Source organism: Cuculus canorus, chromosome 5 (assembly GCF_017976375.1).
Source record: "Cuculus canorus isolate bCucCan1 chromosome 5, bCucCan1.pri, whole genome shotgun sequence".
In the NCBI taxonomy this organism is placed as follows: Eukaryota; Metazoa; Chordata; class Aves; order Cuculiformes; family Cuculidae; genus Cuculus; species Cuculus canorus.
In genome coordinates this window covers 66393280-66417531 of record NC_071405.1, presented here as the reverse complement: position 1 = coordinate 66417531, position 24252 = coordinate 66393280, and the positions used below count along the sequence as shown (strand labels likewise).

The window sequence follows — 24252 nt, the reverse complement described above, 5'->3', positions numbered from 1 at the left end:
AATACAAACGCTCGTAGTGATAGGACGAGGGGCAATGGATATAAACTGCAGAGGAGCAGATTTAGAGTGGACATTAGGGAGAATTTCTTCGGCTTGAGAGTGGTGAGGCACTGGCCCGGGTTGCCCAGGGAAGCTGTGGCTGCCCCATCCCTGGAGGTGTTCCAGGCCAGGTTGGATGGGCCTTGGGCAGCCTGAGCCAGTGGGAGGTGTCCCTGCCCATGGCAGGGGGTTTGGAACTGGATCATCTTTAAGGACCCTTCCGGCCCAAACTATTCTATGAACGTCGAGGTCGCTAAGTCATCACTTTATTTGTGCTGCAGACTACAAATATCAAAACTATAGGCATCTGCTTAGCAATGAAAGCATCACTACTTAATTCCCTCAGTTTCTTTTACCTATATCAGAATCGTGGAGTATTTACACCAGATCCCGCATTTTCCAGTGGTTGTGGGTAAATGCTGTTAGTGTTCCAACTGTGTAGTGTGTACTTGTAAGTATTCTCTAGCATCTCTTTTGGGGTGGAAATGCTGTTTGCCGTGTTATGTTTCATTGAAAGAGGAAAGCAACATGGTAATACTGCTGTGTTTTAGGAAACACTTCGGCAAAAGCAAAATCCTCCTGTGGGAGTGTACTGTGGCTGCACCACTGCACCTGAGCTGGTACTCTCTTCCCTCTAAGTCCCATCCTGTCCCTAAATCCAGTTTCATGCATTCCTGCTACCAACACATATTTGAGTGCTTCCTTTCTATGCTCGTGACTCTGCGTGCCCTTTGTTTTCAGCCTTCTGCTTTGACAGAGAGAGATGTCACAGGAGAAGCACTGAGGTCTGCTGTCCTGACGCTTGTGCTGTGTTGTGTGACTGTTTTTGTAGCTCTTCTGCAGCCTTCAAAATCTTGAAACTTTTTTTTTTTCAATTCTGCTTGGTACCCCCTCCCCCTTCCCTTAGGGGAGAAAGGAATGGTTTTATCTTTACTAGCCTGTTGCAAGCCCTTCATACCTGAAGGGATACTGAGTTGCTTCGCTGCCAGATGTCTCACAAGATGATGGATTTATCTGCCCAAAGCAGAGGGCCTGTGCCTTAGTGCTTAGTCTAACTCAGTATCTCCCTATCCTTTGGCAGCAGCTTGCTTTCTGTACAGGATCTTTTTTTTTTTCCATAGAAACGTGGACAGTTTGGCTAACACACTGGAAAGAAACTTGTCATTTAGAGAAAAGCAGAGTTTTACAGAAGGACTGGAATTGGAGAATAAGTGTGTTTGAGGGTGATATAATTAAAAGACTCCACGAAAACCATTTGCTGATTTGGCAGGTAGAAAAGTTAAGCTGAGAGAATTCTTAGTTCAAGGAGACAAATGGTCTGCACTTAAGACTGTTGAATCGGTTGAATCTAGTCCAAAGGCATACTGTCAACAGATGCTTGCATCTTTTTTCTTAGTCTTCTGTCAGGCAGGCAGGTTCGTCATCTCCATCACTAGCCTTAAATCTGTACAGAAATTTCAGCTCATTGATTTTGACATAAACCAGTAAGGACTGTTCTAAGGGTCTGAACAACACTAAAATTTTACCAGAGAGAGTTAAGCATATGGCTCAAAGTGGGAGTTCAAAGGTATTAGAGGGAAATAGATCAAACTTGAACTCACTTCACAAATGCTTAGAACTCAATGGTGTTTTTCTTGGTAATTTATAGAGAAGATAGAAGAGGAAGGCTGTAGCTTTGAGGTCTTCAGTCTAAAGGTTGCATTCCTCAGGCAAGTGTGGATCCAACGTGGAAGAGGTAGAAACAGGAAGGAAAGGATGCAACGCGTGAGTTGTGGAGAGTGTACTTGGTATTTCATCCTAGTGAGGGGTTTGGTTGCCTGAACTTAGTTTTCCAGTATCACTCTAGACACTATATTGCTTTTGACTGCCTCTGCAGAAGTACCTAAGACTCTTCTACGTGCTTTGCCATGTTTACTGGCCTCATGTGACCGTCACAGATATCCTAGCGTGGCTTTGCTACCTTTACTACAAGGAAACTGAAAAAAAATGATTGTCGTGTACTAATATTCAGGTTTTAAGAAGTTCGGATCATCTTGTACAGTTAAGCACAAGGAATGTATGAAGCAGTAAGAAAGGTGCTGTAAGCTGGTGTCTCTGTCAAAACAATGGTAGGAAAGTAGCGAGGTGGTTAGAGAATGAGCTGCATAGCAGAATAGGTGTAACTGAAGGGTCAGAAATGTCTGCATAAGTAAAATAAGAGGTTATTTGGCATCTGCATGTCTGATGCAAAAGGATCTGATAAGAAGTGATTCTGCTAGGTGGAGTGGAAAATGATTAGAGATAAGCCTAAGCTGTCAGAACAGGAAGAAAGGGATTTTTTTAAGCTTTATGGAAGATGACAAGACTTGTTCGTGGACTTAGTAAAGGCAGAGGAAGAGGAAAGAAATCAAGCATGACCCCTCATTTACAGTACTGATAAAATGGAAGATACTGGCATGCTGAAGGAAGGAGAAATGAAAGTATTTAGTATTGTAAAGGAAAAGATTTAAACATACTGTTGGCTATCTGAGGCATTTCTAAGTTAAACTTGCACGGCTCTCTGCTGTAAGTGAACTGTAAAACTCAAGCATGACAGGATCTTATGTGTACTTTGTGACTGTGACAAGGAGTGCGTCTACTTCCGCATGGCTCCTAATTTGACTTCACATTAAATGGAAAGCACTGCTTCCTCAGGATGAACTCAATCTTCAATATGAGCAAAGTCTTACTTATGGTCTTGGCTTATGTTCTTTCTGATAGCATTCAGTTTGCTCCAATCTTTCAGATTCCTGAATGGACATTAATGGCATAATTGAAAATACTTGGTTTTGTTTGCTTGCCTGGGTATGACAATAGTGAGGAACAGGACTTCAATTGAAATTTAATTGGGACACATCATTAATTAAGTTTGGTCCCTTCTAGTACAGTGAACTGCAGACACACTCCTTTTTTTCTAGTAGTTAATTAGTAAACTGAGGCATGTGTGGGATTTATTAAAAAAAAACCAAACAAAATGAATTCCCTAAGCTGTAAGAATCACTGTGAAAAGAACAACTTGGGACTCCCAAATTGGTTTCCTTAGATTTATAGCAATCCTTCAAAAGGGTATTTGAGAAGTCCGGTCAGTGTAGGGTTCAAGTCACAGGAAGAATTGTTTCTCTGCTTCCCAAGGATCAAAACCTCCCTTGTTTTGTCTGCCTGTATGGAAAAGGCAGCAATTAAAATAATAGTGTTGCATATATAGTCAATGGAGATTTCTTTCCTCATGGACCGGAATTGAATACTGCTAAGTATATTGTGTGATACCCGGGTCAATGTGCCAAGACATCCTTTAACAGAATCGTGAGTCTGCTTAATTATGAAGTCCAGATGTCATCATAAACAACTGCACAGATGAGCCTTGGGTGAGTGAAGGGAAGTGACGGAACACAGTTACCCTGAAGTTTTTAGGGTGCTGTGACTTGGTGTAGGTATGTTCTTGTTTTTTAATATGAAAAGGCTGCAAATGGAGGCAACTGGCTAAAACCACAGGTGACATATAGAATTTTATTTATTATTAGTTTGTATGATCACCTCTCTCTCTTCCACACATTTGCAAATAAACAACACATAAACATTTTCAGTTTTGAAATTAAAATTTTGAAGAATTAAATATATTTAATAGGTGATAAAACCAAAGATGACATGTTTTTCAAATCTGTAATATTGAACTGATTTTTAAATACTTTTCTGCTGTTATTCAGTTGTTTATTTTCCTAATTCCATTAAAAAATATACGTGAACTATTTGCCCTCTCTTACTGCAAAACGAATATGGGAAAGTCAGAATAAAATGAGCTTTTTTTTTTAAAAAAAATACTTTGTAAGAATAACCAGAGCTGATCTCTTTTCCCCATTCTTCATATTTTCATGAAGCAGCAGGGTTTGTGCCTGTATGGACCTCTTGGCTTTCATTTCTTTGGAAAGAGTTAGGTTTCCAGCTCCATTGAAATCTAATAGGATTTGGGAGTCTAATTCTCTTAAGCTCCTTTGAAAGTCCAAACCTTTTCTTTTGAGAGGTGTTTTATTTCAGGAGTAAGCAAAGTTGATCATCCTGGATAGCAGCAACTCCTTTGAGCCAGACTGATAAGCAGGAAAGCAGATCATCAGAGTAAGACTGTCGGATGCAAATACAGTATTAAACTGTTTGGTCTTCCTATCACTAGAGGCAGACAAACATCATTACAAGGCATGCTGGTGAGCACATTCGGAAACACCTTAGGGTCTTTGGCTCCTATGAGTGGGACTGTGACAGATACAGGAAGCACTTTAAACAGAAGGGGAATTGGCTAATTCCCCGCCCTGGTGTTTAACTAATTTGTTGTGATAATTTCACTGACATTTTTCTGTCAAATAAAGTTAGGATGAGTGTTCTATGTTTTCTTAGCTGCTTTTTTCCTTGCTTTTAAACAATGCAATTGGCATTCACATGTTACTAAAATAATTAATTAATGCTCAGAGGTCATTTTCACTAGCTGAGTACTTAGCTAAACCTTGTAACTATCTCGACTTGAAACCATACTATTTTAAAGCGCTTAAACCTTCCTCTTTCTGAAGTCTCTTAAGGCTGAAATATTCTTTAAGACCACAGTACGTGATCACTCTTTCACTGTCTACGCTTGGCATTTCGGATGTTAACAAAGACTGGTTTTATGTTGAAAAGCTAAGGGTCGGAAGCTGTCAGATATTATTAGATTCAAGGAAACAGCCTACAAGTTAAAGTACTCCAAATACTTGTTCATACCAGTGAAGCCAATTTTCTCTGCTAGGCTGAGAAATGGATAGCGTGCTACCTGGTGTTGGACTTAGAGCTTTGGAGGGGAGCTGATTGGTTGGCCATATGGTGGAGAACTTTGGGTGAAGACAGACCAAAAGAAGGTTAAGTATTTGTAAGCTGAGATTTGGTATCCTGAAACTTCTCAACTATGGTCCCAGGAATCTGGAGGACATAGAACAGTTAGGAAGTTAGGACTTGGAAAAACTTCTATCTGTGTCTGCTCAGCCAACCACTCTCCACTGCCCCACTGTGTTTTATGAAAATTGCCAAAAGAAAATATGAAATATCTTTGCAAAGTATACAAGTCCTATTCCTTTCACCGTTACACAGTTCAGAGAGGGAATACAGTATTCAGGTCAGTTTGTGACTTAAGTGGATCCCTGGAAATAAGGAACAGCCACTAGAGAAGCTCACAAAAACCGATACTAGTTTTGAAGTTGGTATGATTGAATTGCTGACTTCAGTCTCCAGAGCACTTAAACTGGTCAAGTGATATTCTTCATCCCCTGAGAACAACATTTCAGACTTTATAAGTAACATTTTTCAGTCGCTGAGCCTCCTCTCTTCTAGCAGCTGATAATACTAAAAATGTACCCCTGAAACCGAAAGACAGATTAGACTCAGAAATTGCTCGTAACATACTACTTGTTGAACCTGGGGGTCAGATTTCAAACTCAGCTAGTGTCGCTTTGCTGTGATATTCACTGTTGCAAACTCATCAATCTCATTCTGTCTTTGTTCCAAGACAAATACTGGAGAAAGCAAGCAGTTGGCTGAGCTTTAGTCTGTTTACCAATGGGACAAAAGTTATGCACAGAATCCTCTATAGGCATGCAATAAGACACTTATCCTTAAGATTTTTTTACATATGGTGAGCCTGGGGTTTTTAAGAAGTGTTTTAAATTTTCTCTTTTTTTAGTGATAAAGCAATCAACCCCAGATCTCAAAAACTGAGATATTGATACTCGTTTGCTCTGCTACCCACGAGATGGCGGTGTAATACTGCAATAAGATGCTAAACGTGGCATTTCCTATGGGAATGATTTCCTGTTTTCCTATGGTTAAGAAAATTAATAAAAATGTACATTGAAGCACTTGCGGGTGAGAAGATTAGCATATGTCATTTTTTATGATAATATGAGGAAGCAAAGCTTAGTGATGCAAAACAAATAAAGATAAATAAATGTTGATTTCATAAATGTACTGCAAACCAATGGCACTGAATTTGCCTTTCCTTGAATCAGTTGCAAAAATTGTAAATGGTGATATACCTCTGGTAAAGGTCAAACGGTGGTGTTAAGGCTTAGATACCACCTATAAATCAGAAAAATAGGGATAAACTTCTGGCCCAGTAGAATCAATACACAACTAGCTACTGATTTCTAGAGTGAGGAATTTGCATGTTGATTATTTTAATTTTAACGTAGATTTGATGTGGTTTTGCAGAAATCTCTTCAAACTTTCAATGTCCATCTATAAACAAAGTGAAGACTGATGTGTTACAGGCTGTTGTAAGGTGATATTAACTTCTTTCAGGTATTGGCAGCAATGAGACCTACGGCGAAGTTAAAAAGCTTAAAGATATGTACTTCTTCAGAAGAAACTCTAAATATTTTCTTCTCAGATTTCCAAGTTAAAGCATATTAGTATACACTTTAACTTGTATACATATATACTAGTATTATACATATAAAAGTGAGCAGGTGGTCAAAATAATTAACTGGACCATGTCTGTTGTAAAGTTTACAAGCGAAAAAATGCTTTGCCTTCAGAGGCAGTTCTGAGAAGCTGATAGAACTTTTGTGGGCAAAGATTATACTAGTGTAAAGAGTGAATTTTCTTTACTGTGTTTATTGTTTCATCAGTTGCGCTTAGCGACGAGTGTTCATGTTCAAATACATATTTGTCATAACACTATAACATTGTCGTAAGGACCAGTTATGTAATAAGAATAAAATTCTATTGTATAGAGACAAAACATGCCTTTTCATAGCAATATGTGTATTTCTGTGGCAGTGCTCTAGGAAGCGAAAAGAAAACTGATTCTGGTTATTTGTATACAGAAAATCTGGGATTCTTGTTTGTTAAGTGATAGTACAAATTTTCCCTTAACTGTAGCTCAGTGTCTGTGACAGTACTCTGGATATCCTTACACTTGTAAACATTCCTTCTTATGCTTGTTACTTTTCTATTTCAAGGTAGCACAGTGAGACACTCAAAATCATAGCAAGGAGACTGGAAGAACTTGTCTGTTACTACAGGATTGACTCTGTCAAAATCCTCTCTGAAAAATGAGTATAATTAGCCTAAACTCACTGGACTGGCTTAAGCATTATGATTAGGGTTGGTATGAATTAAAGTGCAAAGAGAACTACAGAGAAGTGGGAAACACCTCTATCTCCTTCTCATATAATGATGTAACTCCTAGAACTTGAAGTCTTGAAAATCAATGTGGCAATGAACTGATAGAACTGACAACAGTTCCATTATAGGGATGTCTTTTAAGTATTTTCAAGTATTTGCACCTTGATCAGAGAAAGCCCTAAATGTCCTCTGCTTCAATTGGAGTTGAAAATGTGTAATTTTTTTCCCCTGTCTGAGAGGATGGATTGGCATTCGCCACCTGTGGAAACAAACTACTAGTCCTGTTGATGGATAAAATAAACCAATACTGTTTTTTAAAAATTATCATTTTTATCACCTAATTATCATTTGTGCAAGAAAATGTTAAACATCAGTCATAAATAGTAGTTTCTGTACTGGGAGCCTGTAGTACACGTCAGCTGCTTTGGGTGTGTTGATAGTTGATAGCTAAATAGTTGCAGGACGAGTACATGCCATTTTGCATGTAGTATGTCTTGCCCTGCGAGCTCATTACAATTAGATATAATTTCATCAACGTCTGAAACATCTAAGATTTCAATTGCCTTCAGTGGTGGCTTTCTGATTAGAAAATGTGGTTATATCTGGGAAAGAAAGTTTGACTCTTGTTGAGGAGTCCCACCCATACAGCGGGGAAAGGAAACACAGGAGTAATTGGCCTTTACATCTGCTTTTCACTCATTGAACAACACTGTTAACAGCTGGTATTGTTGTTTTCCCCTAGATCCTTTTCAGTCTGCCAATTTTTGGCAGGAAACATAGTTTATGGGTCATCTTCCAGCTTTTAGTCAATGGATAATTTCCCAGTTCAGCAAAATGAGTCCTTAATAGTATTTACAGTTTGAAAAATTTCTTTATACTATATATTGCGCTCCCCCTTTGAGTTAATTCTTGCAACAGAGTGAAGTTTTACTTCACTATTATTCACTATAACCAACACTTATTTCTTAATATTTAGTTATAGGCTTAATTTTCAAAACGAGTATATGAATGTGTATCAAATATTGGTCAGCTTTGTCTTTTTCAGCTGATTCCAGATAGAATGCTGAACTTGGTAAAAGTGAAGGGCATGGTAAAAATAAAAAAAGCCAACACAAACAAACTCAACAAACAAAATACCCCACTGTCTGAATGATTCTAACTGCCATAATCATAGATACAGAAGCCAAATTTAACTCTTTTTATGGGCTTTGGGATATTTGATGTCTCTTCCAGCTTGCGGAACTATGTGATTTAGTTTCAAAACTTGAAAAAAACCCACTCTTGTTTTGAGTTTCAAAAAAATCTTATCCTCAGTGTTGTGTCACTAAAGCTTGAAATGATGATTGTAAAGGCTTTAAGAACCTAAAACCCAAATAAACTTTAAAGATGGCTCTCATGATTTGTAGATGAATTTGGGACCTGAGCCATGAGGTTGTGAAATACTCAAAGCTGGTGATGATACAGTCGCCTCTTTTAGGCTGGTTATATATGTGTGCCTGCTTGGCAATGCTGCCTTGCATCTGATGATATGATGATGATGTGCTTAACTTTGTGGCACTGAGTAGAAAACAAAGCGTCAGGATGTTTATCGGTTGTTAGAAGAATTTGTTTTTAAAAACAGTCTTATTACAGATGCTGACAAGTGTCATGATCTTGTAAGAGTATATACACCCTAGTTTTGTCAGAATTGCATAACAGTGTGAACGAGTGTTTGCCTCGTTAATGCTGCATTATGAGTGTTGTGTGCAGTACCCTTTTTAGGTGTTTTCTTTGACTGTATCCTTGGTAGACCCTGTTTCTATGTTGCTGTACTAGTTCAACCTTGGAACAGTTCCTCATCAAAAAGAGTTGTTGTGTGAAAGAATCTGCAGTGTTCTGAGAAGATGACTTCTGGAAGAACCTGGGAGCTTTGAGAATCCTCATAGTCCTGCTTTTCACTCATTTCCAAGCCTGTGGTTACAGAACCAAAGCAATGGGACTTTTAAGGAGTTACGGTGTTGTATGAATGAGAGCTTCATTCTCTTCTTCCAAATGGGATTAGGTTTCTGAATAGTATTGGGGCTGTTGAATTAAGCAGAAGAGATATGGCTGCCACTTACTCATTATACCTGTTAGTAAAAATTTTATGTAGCAAAACTGTAATGCTGACTGGGTAATTAGAGTGTCCTTGCTTAAAACAGCCCCTACTGTGTTTTACCTAAGCAGTGACAAAAACAAGTATCAAGATGTAATATGCTTTTTCTGGCGTAGTCTTCCTTGGTGTGAAGTATGATGGTGGCTGTCCTAGATGACAAAAAGGAAACAAATCAATCTCTTCTGGTGATTTGTCAGCAAATTTTTCTCCTTTCTGCAAAATTATACTTCTTAATTTGATAAGAAATATAACTTTATTGATTAGACATCTCTAAAAGCGAGGAACAAAGCATATGGGCTTTCTGTAAACGTAAACCAATGAATATTGCTAGAGACTAAATGGCAAGAAATAGACTCTTATTTAGAGTATGAAACTCTTCTAAGTTAATGTCCAAAAAGTTTAAATTAGTTCAGACTTTTCTTATTAGAATGAATGTTTCCTTTTAAAAAAGCATGATAATCATAATCAAGACTAAATTTGTTCTGTTATTTATTTTCAAAATGATTGTACATGTTTAGCAGACTTTTGATTTAAATCCCCAGGGATATATTGGAGACAGATGTTTAGATGACCTCATGTTTAAAGTAATGTTATATTTGGACACTAGATTAAATTTTCCTTAAAATCTTTCCTTAAATGTTAGATTGTGGAGGGGTGCAGAAAGTATTGAAAGATTTATGTTAAAAAGATACTGCTTTATTTTTTAAATAAGTTATTAGAGCTCAGTAGATTTTATTTCAGAGACCCCCAAAAGCACAAAATGTCTGATTATGAAATGCTGTGTTTACGAATGAAAATATTGTTTCTCGTTGGAGAGCTAAATTAAGAACAGATTTCTTTAAAAGTTTCTTGAATTCAAAAGCAAATTTACCATGTCATTTATACATTCCCCCCCAAACTTTTTAAAGACTACAGTAGAACTTAAAATGTAGGATCAGTTGAAGACTGCGTATTAGCAGACAATAGTAGCTAGTTTTTTTACTACTTTCTGGATTTGAACGAGTAATAGTTTCTCTCAAGCCACAGTTAACATCATAGTGTGGAGAGCTGTGATGGTTTCATATGCGACACTCAACAACATTTTGGAAAAAGTCTTCAGTATTTCATCAAGTCATAATTATCCCAATTGGCCTGTTGAAAACATATTGATTGACAGATTAAAAAAGAAGCCACTTCAGTCTTTTGAAGTCCGTGTAGGCAACACTGGCTTTTAATGTGTTTAGTTAAACAAGTTACTAAGTTGCTGGAATTCTGCCATTTATAATTGTAACTGAAGTATTATACTAATGGAGAATACTCTTGCTAAATATTCCTAACTACCAATTTACTGGCAGAATAGACTTTTCTTTGTAGACTCATGTAAAGGCTGTACTAAAATATTAATTGGATGCTTGGCACTTGGACTGCAAATACCTTTTACCCAGTTCCCAACTCCGAATATTTCTGTGGGACAGCATTTTTTATTGTATTCTGTCACTTCTGATGATTATGAAGGTTGATGTAGCCAGCGGAGCTGGAAATATTTTGTTCTGAGCAGATCTTGTTAAGTTTAGGCAGCAGATGTATCATTTTTTCAGTAATCTCATTGAGGTCTGCTGGGATAGAACTGGAGTAGCCCTTCTAGAAAAAAATGAAATTGCTTTGCAGTATTAGGAGCCTCTTCTTTAATGTAAGAGCGGTTAACACTGGCAAAAAGAAGTCATCTCTGCTTCACAAAGGGAGCAAAAGGAAGAGATTTCACCCTGTTCCTGAAAAGGGAGCTTTTGTTCTGCGTTGTTCTTCTAGGGCTTGTTGCTATTAGGTGGATTTTCATAGCCAAATATGTATTAGGCATGGACAGTAACTGTTTAGCACAGCATGGATTTAAGCAAAACCTAGGGAATGAATGTGTGGTACCTACATGATGCCATTTACTCTAAGCAGAAATTATTTTTACTTCCTGCATCAAGATTTGGAATTTAGCTTACAATTCTGGAAAATAACTGGAAAGATTATTTTAAAAATGAATGAAGATTAACGGTTTTGCATGAAAATAAAATGACACCTGGTAATTCATGTATGAACTAAAAGAAAATGTGACCCTTTGTTGAAGTGGTGTATAAAAGGACTCCTTTTCTACATTCATAGATATAAGAATCCAAACTATTTCTGTAGATCTGTAAAATGTGTAATCTACCCTGTACTGAACTTTGATATTTGATATATTTTTTTCTGTTGCATTGTGCTTATCTGCAGTTCAAATTCTGCCAGATAAGTAATAAAGAGAAGGATTGCGTAAACTCTAAGCGAAAGTAGGTTTTGAAAATTATTAGGAAAATAAGGTGATTTAAAAGTAAAGTTTATACAAACACAAGTACCTTCTGAAGACTTCTGAGAAGCAAAAAGTGGTCACAAAGTTGGAGCAGATAGCCCTGAATCATCCATTAAAAATATCACTTGTCAAAATTGTTGGTATGAAGATAAGGGGCAGTGTAGTATCAATTTCTAAATGTTTTGCTAATAAAGCGGTTTTACAATGTTGTAGTTAGTTATTGTCTACACACTAAGATTATCTACATTCAGAAATGTTCTTTAAAAGTGCTGCAAGAATATTGATCAGTTGATACATAATGCTTTTAACTTGGCTAGTAATTTCCTTAATCCTGCAGCCCTAGACTGAATGTTTGGAATTGGGCTGAAGTAACTTGGGCAACTACTTGTGTGTTTGTGTAGGATGGTTTTACCTTTCATTATGTGATAGCCTTTTTCCTTTTCTCCATATCAATGTATACTTTCTTCAGTTAAAGGAAAGACTAATGGCTTTCTACTTAAATACTCAGTAACTTCTCATGTAATACGTAATCACTTACATATATGTCCTAGTTTAGCTGGGGTGCCCCAGCCAGGTCAGTAACTAAACTGAGAAGCTTTAGTTCAATTTCTCGCTACACCTCGGGAAAGGGAAATGAGAAAAAGACTTGTGGGTTAAAAGAAAATTAAGGCAGCTTTCATGAAACAATAACAAGAAGGAAACAATAATATTAAAAAGAAAATAGTAAAATATATTCAAGTACACAAAACCAATTCAAACTTCTCAGATGATAATATCACCACTGACACTGCAGGACAGGGATGGGAAAAGTCCTGACCTGGGCTTGGCACCAGGCTGGAGCTGGACTTAGGAACTGGGTTTGCGAACACACAGATGGGTTCAGGGGCAGACAGACAGACAGATGGACAGACAAGGTCGTCCCTGAACGTTGGCCGTCAAAGAGTCCTGTCCCTCATGATCCCTAAGCTTTTATATGATGTATATGGCATGGAATACTTTCTTGGCCAGGCTGGGTCACCTGTCCTGTCTGCTCCTCCCAGCAGATGCAACCCTCTTCACCACCAAAGGCCCATCACCTTGGTGATAACTATCAGAGTTATCACTTCAACAGGCAGAGACTGTCTGAGAAACCGTGTTGGTATCTTTCAGAAACTGAAGTTACCCAGAAGAGGCATGTTCTGCTCTATGTTCTGCTTTAGCCCAAACCAGAACGATATACAACATTTCACTGTTGGTTTTTTTTTTCTTGGTTATATATAAATGTCTTTATGCTACTTGAGTATTTTCACTGAAGACTTAAGTTGGAGTGCTGAGAATTGCAGGAGTGATCATTTCTCTCTGGTGCTGCAAGTCAGACACCTGCAACTGCTGTAGATATGTTTACTGGGATGCTATGGGGGTTTTACACAACTTGTAGAGAAGCAGGGAGATAATCCTGGGAGGGAGGAGAAGGAGGTAGTTTAAACTGCCTTAATTATGATTTTTTTTTCCTTTAAATTTCTCCCTAACTTTATTCTTTTGGTTCTTTATCTGTACATCTTCCAACTATTTTTAAGAACTAAAGGGGGCCCTAAAGACTAAATGCTACTCCGTTACTCAAACTGAGCTGTATGCACTCTGTAGACTGTAAGGGGCATATAGCATCCTTCTGGGAAAACCACTGCAGTCAAATAGAGTTGATACCACAATTATTACTAACTCGGTCTTAAACTGATCTTTTTCTGTTCAGCCTTAATCTGTGTTTTCTACATTTTAATTAATATCTGATTTCACCTAGAACCTTAATTGCAAAACCAGCGAAGAACTAAAAAACTTTGATAGGAGAGTTGGTATTCTATAATTCTCCTTTTCAATGGGACATCAATAGGATTGGAAACTTATTTAATGCAGTTGGAATTAGGGGTAGCTTGCTTTGTCTTCATTGTGACTACAAGCTTTATGGTTAGGAAATTCAATTCAGGCAGAGGAATAAATCATTGTATTACACTTTGTATGATGGTTGAACTGTTTGTAAAACTTGGAACATATAAAATATGCTTGCTAATTGTTTTGTAAACCTTTCAGTATTCAAGTTTGTAGTATAAATAGTTTTGACTATGGACAAGATTTAGACTGACTGCGTTCTGCATAAGCAAAACCTGTGTGCCTCTGGCTTATCGAATGATTCATTACAGGCCCAGGAGATTCAAGTTAAATAATTGGGACCCTCCTTGGCTTAGCTTGTAGCCCAGGAAGGAACCAAGAAAATCCTCTTTTCCAAGAGTGTTTTTTTTTTCACCAGGCTGCCAAAGTCTATTCATTCTTGCTCTCTCTCTCTAGGGCTTTAAAACTTGGAATCATTTTTCGCTTAGTGGTACAGATTGGACAGGGAGAGCGTAGCTGCATATGCAGTGGCTGTCGTGGTCAGTTAAGTCTTCTGAAAAGGGAAGTAATGCATTTAATTTTTTAAGCTGAGGACAACTTGTTTTGCTTTCTGGGCCCTAACACATTAACTTTTCACGTATGCTTTCAGGGGAACTGTCATTCCTCAGTTCTAGGGGAATTGGAGGTGCCAGAACCATGAGATTAATCAGTACCTCAATTCCACTGAAATCAATGGAAGTTACTGTTTCTCTGACTTTCTGAACTGTACTAGGTATCTCGTGGTGTCCAGCATGTTAGCATGCTCACGACTAGTTCTAGGTGGCTACTACCCGTGTGTGTGTACAGGAACTGATCTGTTGTTGAATTATTTCACTGGCTGGGGGCTTGGGCACTCTGAAGTGTCCCTTTGATACTGGAGGAAATTATCGTGCCTTAATTTCAAACAAAAACTTTAAAAGATTGTTGTCACGTGGTGCTTATAGGAAATGAGTTTTAAACTGGAAGAATATTCACTTTATTGTTCAGTGCCCAGTATTTGTGTTTCTCCCTCATTTGTTGAAGCGTGTAGGTTGACAGTGTTCTGACGGTGCCAATATCTCTTTCAGGTCTGTTTCCATTCAATGGAAGTTGCATTTGTTTTGTTTTGCTTCTGCTCAGCGACTCTAGCTTTTTCTAAAACTCTGATCATCCTGCTTTGTATTGAAGGAAGGAATAAACGAGAATCAAAACTTGGCCAGCTTGCAGTAAGAAAGAATGTCATTGTAACAGGAGTTTAACTTGTTTACTAGTTGAAGCAAGGACAGTCTTGCAGCAGGAACAAAGGACAGACCTGAGCTCATCAAGAGTGAGGAAGGAGATAAGATAAAGACTATCAGAGGCACACAGAAGGCGTAAAGAAACTGTGATATGCATACAAGAGTGGGTATGCTAATAAGTTCCCAGAAAAACAATGGATATGTAACTGTTTAACCAGTATTTTCTGGAATCTATATGAATATGTGTGTTTAACCAGTATAAATGTCTTGCAGACAGCCTCAGTGGTTACACACATTAGGTGAAATGATTCTCTGTATTATATATTAAAGAAATACCTGCTTAATAATCAAATTGGCATTGATTATTGAGTTTAGCCTTTTCACTGCATCAGTATGTAGAACATCAGGTGATTGAGGTACTTTTCTAAAACATGTTCTGTGCCAAGCAGGACCTCAATGACAGAATGCACTGATTAGCTACAATTATGTGCTTTATTTTCCTGTGTATTTTTGCCAGAAGAACCCTCATGGTATCAAACCTGCTGATGGGGAAAATATTTGCCATCAGTGACCTCCTCCAAAGTCTCTCCTCTTGTATGTAGTTGAAATATTCTTTTTTCTCGTATCTACAAAGTAGGTAAATAAATGAAAGCCCTGAGCTTTATTCCACCTGTTGTAGCCAGTAAATCTATCCACTTAGCTCCTCCGTTCCTGCTGATGCCTAAAGCAATAAACTTGCAAGCTTTATAGGCTGTCTCTGCAAGAAGCTTCTCTATTTACTAAGTGTGAACTTTCTCTATGTTGAACTTCCTTGTTTCCTGTCCAAACTGTTCCTTGATTGGGATAGTCTCACGTGTTCTAATTGTATACAATATATATTGTGTATATATATATTGTATATGTATATTGTATATGTATATTATATATGTATATTATATATATTGTATACAATATATATATTGCTTTGTAGAATTAAAACACCAGAAAGAGTGCTTGTCAGTCTGATATTTTGTTGTTTGGGTTTTTTTTTTTCAGTTTGTTATTTGATTTTACAATTAACTTGTGTTATTGTTAGGGATAACATTGCTTGTGCAAGGCTTATTTCCTTCTTTAGCTAAAGGCTACCTACAAGAATGCTTTTCTCATTTTACTTTCTGCTTTCAGCTCAGTGGCCTTTGTTATTCTGGTTTGAAATCTGCACAAATTCTGGGTGCATTTAGATTGATGATATATTCTTCTTCTGTTGCAATATTCCTCATTGACCTATGAGGAGAGGCAGTGCTATTTATCTATGCCTGTTCTCATTGTGTTAGGAAACTCTTTGAAATGATGCTCGCTTTTTAGGGAACTGATCTAAGAAGCCTAGGTGACAAAAGCCTAATTGCTGTTGGTAGGGTTAGTTTTCTGTCAGTTTATTTGGCTGAACTGGGAGAGGACTGGCAGGAATTCTCAGTCAGTGAAGGAAAAGTAGGTGATCGTTTTGGTAGCAGCTGGATTGTTGGATTGCTTTACCCGTTTTATCAGGCTGCAGTGAGTTCCAAGAGCACTTCAATTCTGAACTTCACCCAAACCTTAACAGGTATCAGCAATTTATTTTCTTTTCACTACTGTGGTAGCTAACTAAGCTGTTTGTTAGCTTCCACATTTCCCCTTGTAGGATCTGATTCTCAGGTAACCTGAACCTTTAACAAATACCATTAAAGGAAGATACGTATTCAAATAATCCTTACCAGGAAAAAGGACTCTGCTTTGCTTTGTGTGAGGATTAAGAGGGAAGGAATGTTCCAGCTAGCGTTTTAAGAAAGAGCTTCATAATCTTTTCTTCATACTACTGGAATGCTGATGAATGTATACTAACACTAAATTGAGTTTAGGGTCTGGGGAATGTATTTCAGGCTTTGTATTGCATTTTTTTTCTGTGTATAACCCACTTGACTGTGGAAAAAAACCAGCAAATTGCAGATATGAAAGCTGAGTCACTGTTTGCCTGCTTCTCAGTGCATAAGCCCATCACTAGGAAAAAACATGACAATTTGTGTTAATTTGGAACACTGTCAGTTAAACTAAGGCATAGAAACACCCTGAGGTGTGTCTTGTGCCTTTTGAATGCTGGTCATTTGAGGGCAGGGGCTGAGGCTGGAAATGTGAAGGAAATTTGCATTTTCAGCTCACTTGCTCTATCCCCTCTAGGCTTTGGTGCTGTTGATTTTGATGCTTTTCTGGTACACTATGCTTGTTGGTTAAGTTTAATTTTTCTGCCTGACAATATTTCCCTTGATTTGCTTGTAAATGTTTTAGAAGCCTTTGCATATGTTCTTGTTTGCTGTATTTTGTAATCTTTTTTGTGTGATACTTGTACTTCACCGTTTAAGGTGGAGATGGCAGTGTTGTGCTTCTCCACTGTCTTGTTTGGAGACAAAAGCAAATTACTTACTAAGACACTCAGGGTGTTGTGTTGTTGCTGAGTTTATTTGTGCAAACAGAAGCCTAACCATGCAGGGGGCTTTGCTCTGTGCAAGCTTTTTTTGTGGGAAGATAAGTATATCTTATGACAAAAATACTGATATTAAGAAGCTCCTGGAGGTAGTTAAAGATTAGTCTGACAGTGTTGCAGAAAAGTTCTATTATATAGCGCTTGTTCTTTATTTAAATATTTTTCAATCAACTTTTTTTTTCTGTAGAATATTGCCTGTGTTAGACTGAAATGGAAGAAAATTGGCTTTTGAGCTATTCATAGTCTGGAAGCTATAAGCTTTTATCGTAATTATGAAAATTTTATAAGCACTCATAGAAACTATAATATTATTTTCAGACATTGCCAATAATGTTATAGGTCTCTGGGAACAAATCCCCTGGCTTCAATGAAACCCTGAATTCTCTGTGTTTGGAAGACCCAGAGCGTAAATGTATTCTTGGTGGAGCCAAAGCAGTGCCTCCAAACACCTGGAACTTTAGCCTTGTGTTTGGAAAGCAGCCAGATGCTGACCTTGGTGGTCCTGCACCTGTGGATGCAGTGCCCACTCCATAGTGTCACCTTGCACAACGTCTACTTGCGCACTGAAGTTTGAAGATCTGTGCTGCACTGACTGCTTGTGTCTTGTCTCTCTTATTTTGATGTTATGATATTCTTTATAGAAGCAAATATTTCTTGAATCTTTTGCTAAGGCAGCCTCATAGGTGATAAATATCTTTGTTACTCCAATATGCTTTTCCTTTTAACCCTCTAGTTTTCCTCCTTAAGTTTTCCTCCCCTCAACAATAACACTTTTACAGTTGGGTGGTTTCAGTGTACATGCTTATTCTTCTAACTCTGAACAAGACTCTCCATCTGTTAATAAACTACATCCTAGTATCTCTCATAGCTATTAGTAGAATTCAATGGCAATTGTGTAACTTCCAGCGCCTATTAAATTCTGAGTAGATGTAAATATTTGAGAAATATGTACCATGAAGCAATAATATACTGTATATTAGTGATGTATGCATTTTTAGTTCTCCATTCCTCTTGAAACTCACATCAACATTGGTAGTTTTAGGAGCATAATCCTTAATAACTGTGCTAGAGCTTGTATTACTGCCAGATCTTACCTATTTTATCCTACAAGTGAAGACTCTGAAAAGCTGTCAGAAAAACAGGTGAAGTAGGATTGGAAAAGGGGCCAAGTATGATACATTTGTGCTGTGTGCATAGTGTCTAATTGTTTCTCTAATGGCTGTGATTGCATTTACAACTGCAGATCTGTCTGAAGTTTGCTCCTTAAATTGGTATTTAAAAGGTGACATCATTCATATTTTCTCGTCCTGATGTTCTGCCTGTCAAAGCCCTATTTCACAATTTTACTTTCTTTTCCTTTGAAGCAGGAATTTCCTGAAAACTGGCTCCAGACCATGCAGAGCAAGGTGTATCACTACTAAAACATAAATATTATAGAATATAGTATGATGACACTGCTTGTGTGTATGTGACGCTGCTTTTACTCACTGTATCAATGGTGATTTTGGAGTTACCAAGTAGATTGTTTTTCTTTATCTTCAGTGTTTTATCATTTAACATCTTTTAATGAATGATGAAGCTGTTTCATGGGGTAATTACTACCATTTTGTTCCTAAAATTCAAGTATTGTAGTACTAGGAAAGCATTACTTCTCCTTTTTGTTTGGTATTTTAAATTCTTGTATGGTAGCTGCAAATGTTGTACCTTATTTGATATATTGATTTTTTTCCCTTGGGTTTCTAAAGTGGTGATTGATATGTACTGATTACACATTTTTTTTTAAGTATTAATTAACATGACCTCTTAAAACATTTATATAGCTTATGTAATTAAAAGTAATTTCCCACTAAAGGCAATGATTGGAACCCGTGCCTCATGTAAAGCAAAGATCAAGAATGAATCAGGAAAACTCCAAATTTTATCATTCTCCTCTTTAGCTGAGTTTCTGCTGCATGTAGCATCCTCAAGACTAAAAGAAACCATAACCACCAAACCAGCGTCTGTTTTGAGAAGATTAGAAAAGGTAACTTGTCAGTTCATTTCACTGTGCGCTAATGTTATGCCAGTGATGATGTTTATCAATGTTAAAAATTTTGCGTAGACATGTGCCAACGTTTTCTGATGTGTGTGTGATGACCTGATAAGACTGGTCAAAAGCAGTTATCTAAAGATGTCTTTATTTTTAACAGTTCATGCTTGGGCTTTGGAACGACTTGATGTTGTCTTGAAAAAGGGGGTTCTCAGTGTCCAGAAGTCTGAACACTGTGTTTCAAACATGACTGTGAACAGTCCTTGTTATGTTACTCCATAATTTAACAACTTAATTGAACTTAAGTATTAGATATTTAAAACTACTTTACTTCAGATACTTCGTTATTCATGTCCTTGCTAAGTCTACTCCCATCTTGGTCAAAATCATACCAATGAAGAGGGAGATGTGAGTAACATCCTTTACCATTCTTTGTCCGTTTTGATTTACTAGTGAAATGAGCTATTCAGTGGTTATATTGATATGGTGCAGCCCGGCTGTTCTGTGTTCAGAACAGCATATTGTGTTTTGGATAGAAGGGTCACAGTCTTCAATGTTGGAGGCAGAATTCTTGCCACCCTGCAGCTGAGGTGGTTTTGCTCATAGGAATATATCAGTCTTTCCATAGGCGGATGTATTTGTACAGACTTAGCTCTTGTGGATTTCTGTAAGCACAGATGCAATGCGGGGTATTAGCAGATCAAGGGAAGGTGAGGACTAGTCAACAAAATGTGAATGTGTGTAACCTTGATTGTTTGAAGCTCTTTTAAAATACAGTGCCTGTTTAGATCACTAATGTATTTTAATTGTTTCCATCTTTCAAAATATGTCTAGCAAGTTCAGTTTCTAGTTGTTGTTACACAAATAAACTGGTATTAGATGCATTGCTTTTTTCCTTTCAAACATACTTTCAAATTAGTGCTTAATGTGGTTTGAAGATTTTGCCAACATATTCTTCCAGATCCTTCTCTTGTATGAGGGTGGTTGATTACATCTATCTTTCTCTTTTGGTTTACAAATGCCAATATGCTCTGAAGAATGCAAACCCTGGGACCGTTTGTCATCACACTTTGATTGTAGTTCACTTCATTTTTGTATGTAGGAGGAAAAGCAAACAATTAGATGCCTGAAGGAGGGAGGGGGGAAGTTGGAGTGTCAGGGCATGCTAAACATTCTTATTGCATTGCATACTTCAACCTCCTATTGTTTTCCTATTGCTTTTAACACTTACCTGCCTGAATGTGATAGATGCACATACATTTAAAAACAAATCAGAACTGTTTGGTTGAAATACTAGGTGCAAACATTCTTGAATAGACGGAGTCTGAGGGCTACAGAGCTTTAAGATTTAAATTTAAGTTGTTTCTGTAGACCAGGCGCCTGACTTTTAGATTCCGAAGAGATGTTTAAGTTTTCATTTTAAAGAGAGCTCAGTTTTCAGTCATAAGATTTGCTAGGTATATTTGTTTGCTTTGTAGACTTACTCATGTCCAAGCCGTATTACAATTAACAGTGTGTTTAGGCTTTCTTCATGTTCTCTGCAGGGCTCCATTCAGATGTGTATAGAGCATAAGACCAGGATTTGTATAAATCATTGTGGGAAGAAAGATAGCTCCTCATAGGTTTGTCCTGCATCTGCCTTCTCTAGCTCTTCAGTGTTAGATTACTTGACTGTGATGTAAGAGACTTGGGTTCATTTCCTTCTCTGCCTGGGAAAACTCAAGCTTGCATTATTTGCTGCGTTGAGGTAATATGGTGCTCACTTTAAGTTGTGGGGAACAACTCATTCTGTCAGGCTCCTGTATTTTGCACTTTTGCATGAAAGATTTAAGGGCTAAAAAAGGTGGTGTGCTTGTTAGGCATGACTGTGGACCCTGCTAACAAGGAAGGACGTTTCAATTTACGTGTTAAATATTTCTTCAGAGGTTATACTGTGATCTGGACTTTCTGCCTCCTGCATGAGTGCTTCTTCTGCTGGCCATTGCGTATAGCCTGTGATCAGGTGGATCTTTAATTATGCAAAATGGACTAGTTTGAACAGAAGGGAATGAATAAACTTACCTCCTATTGTAGCTTAGCATTAAGGGCGGTCTCCTGGAGATGAAAAAGGCAAGCTTAAAACCCTTTAGGTAGAAGGAGGCAAGGAATCAGTTTCTCTTGCCTTGGTGTTATACTTCAGTTACCTGTTGACTTGTTTACCTGTTAGCTTGCAGGTACATTAGTCTTCAAAAGAGGAACAAATGTCAATGCATCTAACTCCAGGATGAGGTTGCAGGTGGAAAATACCAGGTAAAAACGCCTTGCACCTCCTGAGAATTTGAGTGCCTGATACTGAAGGCAGGGTCTCTCTCTTTCCTTGGCATGTCTTGGTGCTACTCTTCAGTTGAGTCCTTTAGATTTTGACTCTTTTGAGGACCCTTGATGGTATTTATCTTGTCTGTGAGTCAAGGTTTTGGGAATCTTGCCTAACCCAGTGTGGGTTGCACAAATGAGGCGGAGAGTTTAGTGTGGGTCCAATAGAATACAGCATTTCTCAGCATGTTCTTTATGAGTTTAGCCTCAAAGCAGCAGTTTCAGACCTTGAAAGTGTCATAGGTGTGTGGTGAGTGAGGGGATATCGAGACCAGGAAAAATGCCCATTCTTCTGATAACAGTGAGTGAAGCTCAAATGAAACGGTAACCTCAATGAGTCAACTATAGCATCCATTTCAGCGATGCTTTTTCCTTTTCTTCAGTTGTGTGTCCTGAAACAAGATGCATACTGTAGAGTCACTAAAACAGGTGGTAAAACAACACAAGGTAAACTATTGCATCTTTCATTCTGATGAATGTTTTCAAAACGACACTTTGACAAAAATACAAACCAGAAGAACTGTGACTTGGATCTGTGCCTATTAAACTAGCCAAGGTGACAACTCCAAAAGACAATATGTTAAGTCATGACATGCTATGATTATATAAAAGGAAGATAAATTAGCCTAGAATCCCTCTACTGCTTCATAGATCAGTCACCCTAAACTGAAAATAAGAATTTCAGGATCTTCCTTTGGCTGATGCTTGGTGCCAAAAGTACCTGAAGTTTCTAGTTAACTACATGTTTTTAAACATTATTATTTGATTAACCAGTTTTTAATTGGCATTCAGTTACCCCTTAAATGAACATCCACATACATTTAAAGATCTATTAATAGCCAGTTTATAGGCTTAGAAGCAAAAACTGTACATTTACTCAGGTCCCAGACTGAACTCTTCATATGGATACACCAATGGAGGAGTCCATTTGTGCTAATATAGGGACCGGAATTTTAGGAATAACAGTCACCAAATCATCTATCAGCTTGGTTTGATGTAGCACTTAGGTACCTAACTTAGTAAGAAGACTCCCGTTCACTTCAATTTTCATTAGATGGACCTTTAATGCATAAGCAGGAATTTCCTTTGTTCAAAGAACATCTGTCATCTGGATTGGAATTATAAACAGGCTTTGGCCTGAGCTCATCTTCCCTGTTCTCACTGAGTGACAGATTTTGGGTTTTAAAACACAAATAAGAGATTATTAGTCTAGAAGCTGGCGTAGAGCCTTCCTCACTGCCTATGATTAGGTGTTTGTTGTTTTTTTTTTTTTAAAAAAAAAAAGCTTTTTCAAGTCGTGCAGGCCAAGGTGGGGAGCTCAGCTGCCTTGAGAATCATGATTTCCACAGCCCGGAAAGCGTTTGCACAAGTTGTCGGTTCTCTGTTCCTGACCCCTGTTTTTGGCAGCAATACAGTTCCTAACCGAAGAGCAGAAATGCTTTGGAAGCTTTTTGGATTTTCCTGATGCTTCTGTTAACTACAGTGCTTCCATCTGTTTTCTTCAGAAGCTCATGTGACCTGGAAGGCATAGATATTTCAGCTCTGGATCACCTCATTTGGCTTAAGAGAGACATACAAATTTGACCATGGTGTTTTTTTCCTTTATTTTTATTCTGGATAACTTATTAGCGGCTTTACTCAGACAGACCAAGAGATGATGGGAAAATAATTTGGATTACCTCTTTTATGGTCCCTGTACAATTACCCTACTTAGGAATGATGTGTATTAATTTTGCTCAGCAAACTTCTGCGCAATTGAACAAAACTAGCAGTCTCTCTTAACCAGTCTCTCTTAACTTATGGTCCCATAGGTTGGCATTCTTTTCCTTTCCAGGATTTCTATATCTTTGAAGCTTTATCTTTAACTCTGTGGCAGGTGTCATAGTTTTTCTCACTAAGTCTGTTTTAAGCGTGTTTTTCTTTTTTCACTTTTCAGGGCTGTTACAATGCAATTACTTCTTTTACGCATATTTTGAAGATGCAGTTTTTGCCTTTATGGACTCTTTCTTCTGATTAGAATTAGCTCAGATCAACATAATTGAAGCTTGTTCACTTGATTTCTCGCTGAAGGGTTTCACTCTGTAACATCCTTGAATTCACTTAAGAGTAAGAACTTGGGTCAAAACCATACCCAAATCAATAAATGGCTTCAGCTCTTCTTGTTTACGAGTGAGAGGTGTAGTATTTTTTTGTTCTGCTCATCTTTACATTAGGGTGAAATAGACAGATTATAATACCTTTTAATATCTGTTGCTCTGGTAATCCTCATCACGCCTGAATCATAACTGATTGTGGAGTAAAATTAACACCTATGTATAGAGTGAGGAGTTAAAAATAAAACACCATGCGTGAAAGAAGGACTATTGGTATTGCTTTCAAGCCCCGAGATCTACAAGCTGTGACAGAAGGAAGTAGTGAAAGTCTTATCATCTTAGTCCTTTAGCAGCTCATCAGAAAACACATTGGAATAGATTATAAAGAATGATCCTGCTTGACCACGAAAATGGCCTGTTGGGTCACTTCTGGTTCAGTCTCTATGACTAAGCAACCCCACAGAGCGAATTCCCACTCTTAACCATTCACCACACAACAAAGCCACAGCTAAGCAGGAAGAGT

At 37.7% G+C, this 24252-nt stretch overlaps 1 protein-coding gene across 3 annotated transcripts in view; it reads left to right on the top strand.

Annotated features, from left to right (window-relative positions):
* The window catches only part of SLC25A21 (solute carrier family 25 member 21), a 235418-nt gene that overhangs the window by 657 nt on the left and 210509 nt on the right, over nucleotides 1-24252 (top strand). The window lies entirely within an intron of this gene.